The sequence below is a fragment of the Vulpes lagopus genome, chromosome 7 (assembly GCF_018345385.1).
Source record: "Vulpes lagopus strain Blue_001 chromosome 7, ASM1834538v1, whole genome shotgun sequence".
In the NCBI taxonomy this organism is placed as follows: Eukaryota; Metazoa; Chordata; class Mammalia; order Carnivora; family Canidae; genus Vulpes; species Vulpes lagopus.
The window spans coordinates 103,910,888-103,921,939 of record NC_054830.1 but is presented as its reverse complement, the minus strand read 5'-3'; the positions used below and the strand labels follow the sequence as shown (position 1 = coordinate 103,921,939).

The 11,052-nt window shown below is 40.1% G+C and overlaps 1 pseudogene; it reads left to right on the top strand.

The window, feature by feature from the left end:
- The first annotated feature begins 318 nt into the window (after positions 1–318).
- On the top strand, positions 319–1,093 carry LOC121495228 (annotated as a pseudogene).
- Positions 1,094–11,052: the final 9,959 nt, after the last annotated feature.

The window sequence follows — 11,052 nt, the reverse complement described above, 5'->3', positions numbered from 1 at the left end:
TCAGCCTGATTAGGTCTAAATTCTGCAGTCATGAAGTCTCTTGATTCCTTTATGCTTTTTTTCCAGAGCCACCAGTAGCTTTATAATTGTGCTTCTGAATTGGTTTTATTACATTGAATTGTAATCCAAATTCTGTAACTCCGTGGCAGAGAGTACCATTTCTGACTCTTTCTTTTGTGATGAGTTCTTTCTAGTCATTTTGCTCAGTGCAGAGTGGCTGTATGAGTGGGCTGAGTCAAGAATATCGGTTTGTGTGAGAGATGGTAATTTGTGCAGAGACCACTACACTCCCCAGCAACCTCCCAGTGACTCGCCATCATGAGCAGCACCATAGTGAAGATCACGGAGATCGAAGTCGAGATGGCTCGGACTCAAAAGAACATGGCCACAGCACACCACCTAGGGCTGTTTAAGTCTCACCTTGCTAAGCTTCATAGAGAATTCATTACCCCAAAAGGTGGTGGTGGTAGTGGGCCAGGAGGAGGTTTTGATGTGGCCAAGACAGGTGATGCTTAAATTGGGTTTGTGGATTTTCCATCAGTGGGAAAGTCAACACTACTTAGTAACCTGGCAAGTGTATATTCTGAGGTTGAAGCCTATGAGTTCATTACTCTGACCACTGTGCCTGGTGTCATCAGATACAAAGGTGCCAAGATCCACCTTTGGAATTTCCAGGTATCATTGAGGGTGCCAAGGATGGGAAAGGTAGAGGCCATCAAGTCATTGCAGTGGAAAGTTACAAACATGTAATTTGATCTTGATTGTTCTGGATGTCCTGAAATCCTTGGGACATAAAAAGATATTTGAAAATTAGCTGGAAGGCCTTCATTTGAACAGCAAACCCCCCAACATTAGTTTTAAGAAGAAGGATAAAGGAGGCATTAATCTCATGGCCACTTGTCTTCAGATTGAGCTGGATGCTGAGACTGTGAAGAGCATTCTGGCTGAATACAAAATTCACAATGCTGACGTCACTCTGCATAGTGATGCCACAGCAGGAAACCTCATCGATGTAGTGGAAGGAAACAGGAAAATATACCCACTTTTTGAGGATTATTTTTCACAGACAGACCCCAGATCAGAGTGTATTTAAATTCTTTGTTAAGATTTTGGTGAATCTTCATGCAGAAATCCTCCACTGTAGTCCTGGAATAATGTAGCACCACCAGAGATGTATAATCTGGCAATTATTTTGGAGGACGATGATGTCATTCAAATTGTGAAGAAGTGAAACATTCCTTTCTGCCCATCTGCTGGGCCAACCATAACAGCTTTTCCCGTGACCAAGCACCCTATCCCAAACCCCTTCCAGCTTTGGCAGCCAGTGAATCAGGATTCAGGGGAGGGAGATGGAGGCCCTCAAACTGGAACTTTACTTGTCTTACCTTGGTGTCACCTTATAAATTCAACTGCATAAAGGAGGCCAGCCAGGTAGGCCAGCCAGCTATGTGGGGGGAAAAAAAAGAATATCAACTACAACTTAAGTAAATTTCATCCTAGAAGATTCTCCTGAGGTCAGAGACCAGAAATTGAAAACAAAGATCAGAATGACATAAAACAAAGGACTAGTAAAGTGAAAAACAAATTTTAAAACAAAGTAGTAAAAAATACAAGGCCAAGAATGCCAAAGGAGGAAAAAAAAAAAGGAAAAAAAAAAAAAAGAAGGAAAAAAGGGGGGGGGGACTGGGAGATGTAGTGACAAAGTTGTAGTGGAGGGAGAATGTAGTGTACCTGAGGGGTTCTAGAGGGTGATCCTCTTATTTCTGAGTATATTAAGTTCTGAATGTTAGAAGATGCTCAGTCCCAAATTTATTCAAACCAGGAATACCTGTAGAAGGCCCCAACATTGACCACCAAAACATAAATGAGATAAAAGAGGGGGGCAGAACGGGAATGAGGAATCTCACAGAATGAACCAACATGGTATACCACTTGGTTATGGGTGCATGCTGGTCACGTTTTAGAAGGTATTAACTTCCTCACTGTAGAACAGAATGAGGCAGAGAAAACAAAAAACATCAAAACAACATATCTTGTATATCTCCCCAAATTAAGCAGAGTATGTTGAAGGGAATCTAGAAGTGGAAAATATATCTAGGACCTGTTATTATAGAATATGAAAGTTAAAAAGGAAGAATCTTAAAAAATGAAGAGGTGGTAAATAATTGTAGTTAAGGTGGGAAAAGAGAAAAAAATTGGAAATTTACAGTCTGATATAAAAACGTGTTGTACTGGAAAAAGGAAGAAAAAAAATAGGAGGGGGAACCCTCTGGTTCTATATACTGTAAATCCCTGGACTTCCCCTGGAGCTTTCCAGGGTTGCTGGGTCGAGAACTTGCTCTTCCCCCGTCCTTCCAGCTGGTCTTCTGGGGGAGGGGCCTGCTGTGCCGGTTCTCAAGTGTGTGCACCTGGGGAGATGCTCCGCCCCTGCCGGTGCCGGGCTCAGTGGGAGCTGTTGACCCCGTGAGGCCCCTGTCCCCTGGCGGCCCCGCCCCTCCCAGGCACAGGGTGACACCAGGAGGCACAACCCCACTGGCGGCGGCCAGGTCCCCAGCCCTGGCGTCAGCTCCCGCAGTACCGACCGCAGCTCCCCGTCCGCACTGGCCTGGATGCTCCGGGGGCGGGGGGCGCTGACCCGCACAGCTCGGGGGCGCCCGGCGGCGGTGGCAGGAGCGTCCCCGCTGTCCTGGGCCCTCCCCGCCCCCCTGTCCCGGGGGGAGCGCAGGATCCTGGGCTCCGGGGCCTGCGCTGCTGGGGTCGCTCCCGGGGCCGCGGCTCCCGAAGGCAGCAGGGCGCAGCCCCCTCCCCCGGAGCCCCCGCCTGACCGACCGGCTGCTCCCCGAGGCCCCGCCGGGCGCTCCAGCCCTTTACCGCGCTCGGCCCGCGGGGTGTGGGGCGCCCTCCCCCGGGCGCACGTCCTCTGTCAGCGACCCCGGGGGGCTGGAGGCCCCACGGCCCCTCCTGCGGCTCTGCCCGGGCTCCCTGCTCAGCGCCTTTCCCTCCGGGAAGAATCCGGGGCGGATTCCAAGTTCCCGCTTCGGGAATCCCTAGGTGGCTCAGCGGTTTGGCGCCTGCCTTTGGCCCAGGGCGATCCTGGCGACTCGGGATCGAGTCCCGCGTCGGGCTCCCAGCATGGAGCCTGCTTCTCCCTCCTCCTGTGTCTCTGCGCCTCTCTCTCTCTCTCTCTCTCTCTCTATGTCTATCATAAATAAGTAAATCTTTAAGAAAAAAAAAAAAAGTTCCTGCTTCTCCAGGGCAGAGCCTTCCTGTCTGGAGGCTTTCACCCCCCGGCCTTAGCCCGGCTCCCCGCGGGCCCTCCCCCACTGGATTCTTTTTTATTTTATTTTTTTCCACCTTCCAACCTTGTTAGAAGCGAAAACCCTTCTCTCTGTAGCGTTCCAGCTGTTGTCTCCTTAGATCTCAGGTCGGATTTATAGGTGTTCAGGATCGTTTGAAAGTAGTCTAAGTGAGTTGGTGCGGCCAGGTGAGGTAAGGACCCTACTCCTCCGCCGTCTTGCTCCTCCCTTCTCTATAGGATCGAGTGAGTCTTCTATATGCATAGTTGTTTTTGGAAATCAGGGTAATGAGCAACTCACTCTTCAGGGCCTACTGTGGGTGAGAATCAGGAAGAGACGAATTCTTTGCTGCTAAACATAACTGAAACACATAATCTCTCACTTATCTAAGAAACCTGAAATAAGTAAAGTTTTGGCACAATAGTTAACAGAGTAGGTACTCAATAAAGGTTACCCCTGTCTCTACAGGGCCGTAGGAGGAGACAGAATTCATAAGAACAGGGGGAATTTAAAGAATCATTAACAAGGTATAAATTTGTTGCTATGTAAGTAGGGTATCATGGAAACAGTAAGTCCAGGAACTAGTTTCTAATGCTAGGATTGAGAGCGATGATACAGGTTGGAATTACTAAATCTTAGAAATTTAGAGGGAGAAAAATGTGATGGTAGATGGGTAGAAAGCAGATTGCAGAAGACCAGAAGGGTAAGAGAGCAAGCACTGAGAAACACAGAAGAAGACTGAAAGCTAACACAGCTAAAAGATTTGAAATATGGGTCTATAATGTTTAATTTCAAATATTCACAATTCTTGATAAAAATCTCCATGTCATTGGTAGATTCACGGCTGCTGCTGTTTTGTGGATGGGAGTTGTCTGTTTTGGTGACAATTACAGAAAAACGTCTCTTTGCATATGTGGATCAATAACAAGGATTTTTTTCTCCCCTCAATTTATGACCTGTGTTTCATTTTATATTTTGGGATTAGATGGGACATGAGGCAAGAAATATGGAAAAGACTGGTAGAGTGCTGGGAAACCCTATCTGGTTTATTTATAGGATAGAACTGAGAGCCCTCTAAGAGGAAGGCAATCCAAAGACAGGAGTCAAGCTAACCCAAATGATAGCCTCCCATTGTCAGGGCCGTAGGGTGTGTGTGTGTGTGTGTGTGTGTGTGTGTCGAGTGCCATTTTAAATAAAAAGAATAATAGCTTTCATTTACTAAGTACCTGACACTGCATTTAATATTCACCACAATTCACTTATACATATGCATGATAAAATAAAATAGGATATACATCTCCAGGACTACCCAGTTAGTAGTCAAATACATTTGAACCAAATCAGGTAAGTGTGATTCCAAAGAAATACTCATGCTACAACACCTTCATGATGGTTTCTGGTATTGGATTTGCACTCACAGGCGAGAGCCAGAACTAGCAAACTATGTGTTATAGATGGTAACATGGCCCCACTTGAAACTCCAGCTAATGTGACCTCTTATATTACATTAACTTTACAAAAGGCTTTCCTCTATCCATTGCAGAACAAGACGTCCTTCAAAAATAATAACAATTATCAACCACTTTGCTTAAAAATAGCAACAGTAACAACAACAACAAATGAATACATAAGACTTCCCCCATGGTCTATTGACTGCTCTAGTAGAGGCTTGGCCCTCAACATCTCCCTGCCCTAAGTGTCACGGGTCATTTTATACCAGGAGCTTGGAAACTCTACTTTGTTATGTCCTTGGAACATTTTTGCCCTCCTACCTGGAGGTTTTTTCCTCCTCCAGCTGACCATATGGTGGCTGTTTGGCAAACCTGCTGCTGTCCATCCTCTGCACATGGCTATTAAAACAGTGCTCTTGCAAAGGGACAATGAGGAAATATTTTTATGCTTCTCTTCCTATCTAGTGAGCATTTAGTTATACTATATGCTATATTATATATGTGCATATATATATATAGTATGTATAATTTTGGCCACGATAGATAGATAGATAGATGATAGATAGATAGATAATACATAGTTAGAAGATGTTAGCTCACTCAAAAGGATTGTTTTAAATAAGGGTTTTCTCTGTATCTCAAATAAATGCAACCCATCCTAGGACTCCCAGGAATTCTATAATCCTGAATGGGGAAAAAGTAATTCTGAAAAGAAGAGAAAAAATGTTTCATGTTTTGTAATAGGTATGGAGTTCTGAGGCTCATAATATAAAGATTATCATAATAATTCATAATCTCTCTTATTTAGCAAACATTGATTAAGACATCTGCTATAATAATAAAAGTTATTTATTATATTTCCACAATGTGATAGGTAGGCACTTTGCACTTGCCACTTCTAATCCAAAGCAGCATTATTCCTATTTCACAGATTAAGAGACTGAAGCTCAAATGATTGACATAAGTGATTTAAAATAGTACAGTTTTCAAGGAGCTGGGACCAGATTTAAACTGCTATCTGCAGGAACCCCAGGTGGCCCGGCGGTTTAGTGCCACCTTCAGCCCAGGGTGTCATCTTGGAGACCTGGGATTGAGTCCCGCGTCAGGCTCCCTGCATGGAGCCCGCTTCTCCCTCTGCCTGTATCTCTGCCTCTCTGTGTCTCTTATGAATAAATAAATAAAATTTTAAAAAAATGCTATCTGGATGATTAACAATAAAATATTCTTTCTTCTGTACTTGGCCATTGTCTTTGTGTCAGGCACAGTGCAAGGTAGATCATAAAGGTGGAACACACCCTTGAAGGGCATGCAGCTTGGTGGGGAAAGTAAGCCATGGAAACTCTTATTGTTATATATTCTTTTTTGTGGTTAGTTTCTTTCTCCACAGTACTTCAGAAGGTCAGCTGGAAAAGACACATCATACACCTTCTCCAAACTTCCCTCTCCAAAGTGACCACCTAAACAAACTAATAGAAGTGCTGCATTGGAAATACTAAATGAGATAAATTTCTTTATCCACTCTCAATCCTTAAATTTTTGTTTTTAAGTGTAATCATACCCCTCCTGCGGATTTGCCAGCTGCAATCTGTAAGATAGAAGATAAACTAATAAATATCTCTAACACCATAACTCACAGATCCATTCAGAAGAGGCATTTTAGAAGGGCTATTTTCTTTTGTGCAGTGCTGAAAGTATAGACTCAGATTAGACTTAAGGCTGAAGGTAGAAAGCAAAAGCAAGCCCTTGCATGCACACAGTGTTTGATTCTAATTCAGGGTCAGAACTCCGCAAACCAGATCCCATCCTTTGGTGGGTTTGAAGTAAGTACATGGATTAAAACTATGAAACATGTCCTTTGCTTTGTCAGTGGTCATGAGTCATCCCTACCCTGAGGATTTCAGTTGTTGAAAGGCATTATTCTGAGCCTTTTCCTTAGAAAAACTCAGGATGATTGATGCTGGCCATCTTTAGACATGGGTTCTCTTGAGGATATCTCTGATACTGACTTGCCAGTGAGTTGCTGTGTGACCCTGGGTAAGTCATCTCCTTTAAAAATCTCTCTGTATAATAGGAAATAATTAATCCTGCTCTTTGAATTATATATATATATATATGTAAATAATATATTATCATACATAATATAATTACATTATAAATAATAATAAAATATATATAATCAAATACATACACTCAAGTTTAAGTTTTTAAAGATAACTTTTAAAATTAGGTATTCATTTACAATGTTCTGGGCACAGTACTAGGCATAATGCTCACATAATTTCAGTGACTCTCCACAAGGTCTCTACAAGGGTATTATTACCACTGCCCTCATTTTATAGATGCACAAATTAGGTAACTTGACACAATCCACTCTGGTTTTGATTGAGCCAGATCACTTTATCTACATTCATAGCTCATGTTCACATTATAAATTGACAGAATTCTGTGATTAATAATATAAGCCTCTTACTAGATTACAAACTATTCATGTTTGTATCTCCTAGAGCATCTTGCGGAATATTGGCTCCTAGGAGGAACTCACCAAGTTTTATTTTATGATTCATAAATATGAATCAAAAAGTAGACAAAATAACTTGTTATCATCATTAATACCTTTTTATCAATAATATAATAGAAAAGGCCAGATTCCCTAGAAGCTATGGTGAATTATATATCATTATATATTTAGGCCTAGACAATAACTTACATTATATATTTTTTTCCAAAAATGAAGAGAAAAAGTACAGTGGAAGTCTATGTGGAAAATAATAGCAGTGTCATACTACAAGAAGATATTTTTGGATTTGCAACTGAGTAGTTCCAATATATCTTACTATTTTATTTTCTATTAATTTTTAAATTTTAATTCCAGTATAGTTAATATACACTATTATAAAAGTTTTAGGTATACAATATAGTGATTCAACAATTCTTTTTTTTAAGATTTATTCATTTATTTGGAAGAGAGAAAGAGCATGAGCAGGGAAAGGGAACAGAGGGAAATCTCAATCAGATTCCCTGCTGAGTGTGGAGCCCAGCTGCCGCTGGATCCCAGGACCCTGAGATCATGACACGAGCTGAAATCAAGAGTGGAACCCTCAACCTACTGAGCCACCCAGATGACCCAGTAATTCAACAATTCGATACATTAGTCAGTTCTCATCATGATAAGTTTGATCTTTAATTCCCTTTGCCTATTTCACCCATATCCCCACCTATCTACCCTCTCGTAACTTTCAGTGTGTTCTCAAGTAGTTAACTCAAGTAGTAGTCTCAAGTAGTAGTCTCTCCATTTCTCTCTCTCTCTCTCTCTCCCCTCTCTCTTATCTTTCCTTTGCTCATTTGTTCTGTTACTAGGTTCCACATGTGAGTTAAATCATATGGTATTTCTCTTTCTCTGACTTATTTCACTCAACATTATACTCTAGTTCCATCCATGTTGTGGCAAATGTCAGGATTTCATTTTTTTTGTATGGCTGAATAGTATTCCATAAATATATATACCACTTGTTCTTTATCCATTCATCTATTGATGGACACTTGGGCTTTTCCATAATTTGACTAGTGTAGATAATGCTGCAATGAACATAGGAAGTACATGTATCACTTTGAGTTAGTGTTTTTTGTATTTTCAGAATAAGTAGCCAGTAGTGTGATTAATGGATCATAAGGTAGTTCTATTTTTAGCTTTTTGGTGAATCTCCATACTGTTTTCCAGAGTGGCTGAACCAATTTGCATTCCCATTAACAGTGCAAGAGAATTCTTTTTTCTCCATGTCCTCACATCCTCACCAAAGCCTGTTGTTTATTGTGTTTCTGATTTTAGCCATTCTGACTAATATGAGGTGATACCTCATTGTAGTTTTGATTTATATTTCCCTGATAATGAGTGTCGTTGAGTATCTTTTCATGTATCTGTTGGTCATTTGTATGTCTTCATTGGGAGAAATATCTGTTCAGGCCTTCTAATATTTTAAAACTTGGTCTGTTCATTGAAATAATGAAGCCTGTACTCACATGGCATAAATGATACGTTTGCAGTATAATATCTTACTATATTTTATAGAATTTGAGAGGCTTACATATTTGTTTTTATGCCTATAATTAATTGTGATTCTAGTCCTATGAAACTAAATTCTGGAACATCTTTACAAACCAGTTTCAAATATATTTAAAAGGAAAGAATTACCCAGTGTTTAGGAGAGTTAGTAGAAGTACACACACAAGCACAAAAGTCTGTGGAAATGCATTTATGTGTGTGTGTATGTATGTGCATATATATATATATATATATATATATATATATATATGAAACCATAGTGCACATTTTTTTTTAAATCATGTATCTAAAAAAAAAATCATGTATCTGTTTCTTGAATCTAATCTATGGAATTCAAAGGTAGGGAGGGAAAAGGGAAGGAGGCCAAACAGAATAATTTCTGTAATTGAGATATTAGTAAAAATATGCTTTCCATGAGCAAATAAGCCATCTCTATACCCAAGGATTCCTGAGTCCACATGTGCACTATACATACATATATTTGTTACTATGTCATGAAAATTAAGGAATACCCAGCATTTCTCTAAATTTAGAGGGGAAATTTTGGATAACAAAAGTTAAAGACTATGTGGCATACGTAAAATTCAGTTTGGGAATTCTGAGGAGCACCTTCAAAACAGGCACTCACCTCCTATGGGTGGCTAAAACTAAGACTGCCCATAAGTAATAAGACATCAGGTAAAATCACAAGACCATGCTTCAACAGAAGTTAATTCTCAAATGGAAACTCTGTATAGTGGGTTCCAGAACAGGTAGCAGAATATATTTATCTACTGTCCACCAGGTGATTTTCCTCCTAAGCTTTGTTATAGTTCTGAATAAATTGACATCCATGCTCTAACAGATTTTACTATTTTATAAATACATAAATTAAAATAATTGTTCAATAGGTACAGTTTTGAAGCTATTTGGTTAGATCAATTCTTCATTCACTTTGGGAATCATTTTTCTGTTTATCTCCTTTTTTAGTTGCTGGAATAGAACTTTCTAATCCTAGGGAAATACAGATTTTTTAAATTATTTTTTATTATTTTTTTTAAAAATCACACCCAGCACTGAGAGGAACCCGTGCCTAATGAGCATATTTGTGCTTCTGTACCAGAACGCTGCTCCTGAAAGTCAACCAATCAGGGACAGCCCCTGCTTCTGACAGCCAATCATCGACTCTGAAGACACTGCTTCTGGGCTAAAGGCCAACAAACCTCTAAACAGACTCTTCTGAAAGATCACCCACCAAGTCTGAACACCACACTTCCAACACACTCTGTTTGATCAGCAGTTTTGATGCCCCATGTCCTGCAACTACAGATCTGCCTTCCCTAGGAAGCAACAAATTTACCAAATCTTGCTTTGGTGCTTTGGCAGGAGCTCACCACTTCATTCTTTGATAGCAGTGAGCTTCCGAATGAAAGGGTGCAGGAAAGAAAGTGCATCCCTCTCTTCTTATCCACCAAAATTTGGTTATGGCACAAGCTTTCCCCCAACATTAAAGTATCCTTAATGTACACTGTATGCATCTTAATTTACTACTTACTGGTCTGCATTTTTCTCTTTCCAAAAATGAGATATGTGTACTACTTGCAGTTTGGAAGACCATTTTGCTGGTGCGGAGATGAACCTCAGAAGTGTGTATGTGCAATCTTTAATATGTATTTGAAAGAAATGTAAAACTAACATATAAAATCAGTGATTTCAGGAATATTATTGCTTAAGTCAAAGTGAACATAAGATGCACATTTGAAAATGAATCCGTTTAAAGAAAAATATTGAATAAACAAAATAAAGATGATTGTTATGGTAAAATAATGTTAGTATACAAATATTTAAAGTTTGAGCAATGTGCACCACATATTATAAGCTCTTTGAGGAAAGAGATTAGCCCCATCACTTCTGCCTAACACAATGTCTAGTACATAGAAAGTGTTGGGTAAATATTTGCTAACTGAATGAGTAGAATTCCAGATGAGAGTAAGAGTAATCAAGAACAATCACAACAAGAGCCACTGTAATATTAGATAATGATGGCCACAGGAAGTAAGGGTAAAAACATAGTTTGGTATGATGCTCTTCAAGAAATTTTGAGGATTCGTGCCTAAAATGACCTTCTTATTCAAACTTATATGAAAACTATTAGCATTTGTCTTCATAACTCATTTGACATGTAAGCATATTTTCTTTTGTATGAATGGAAAGAACTTACAGTTTGGCATTTTGGTTCACAAAACAATTTCACATATATTATTGA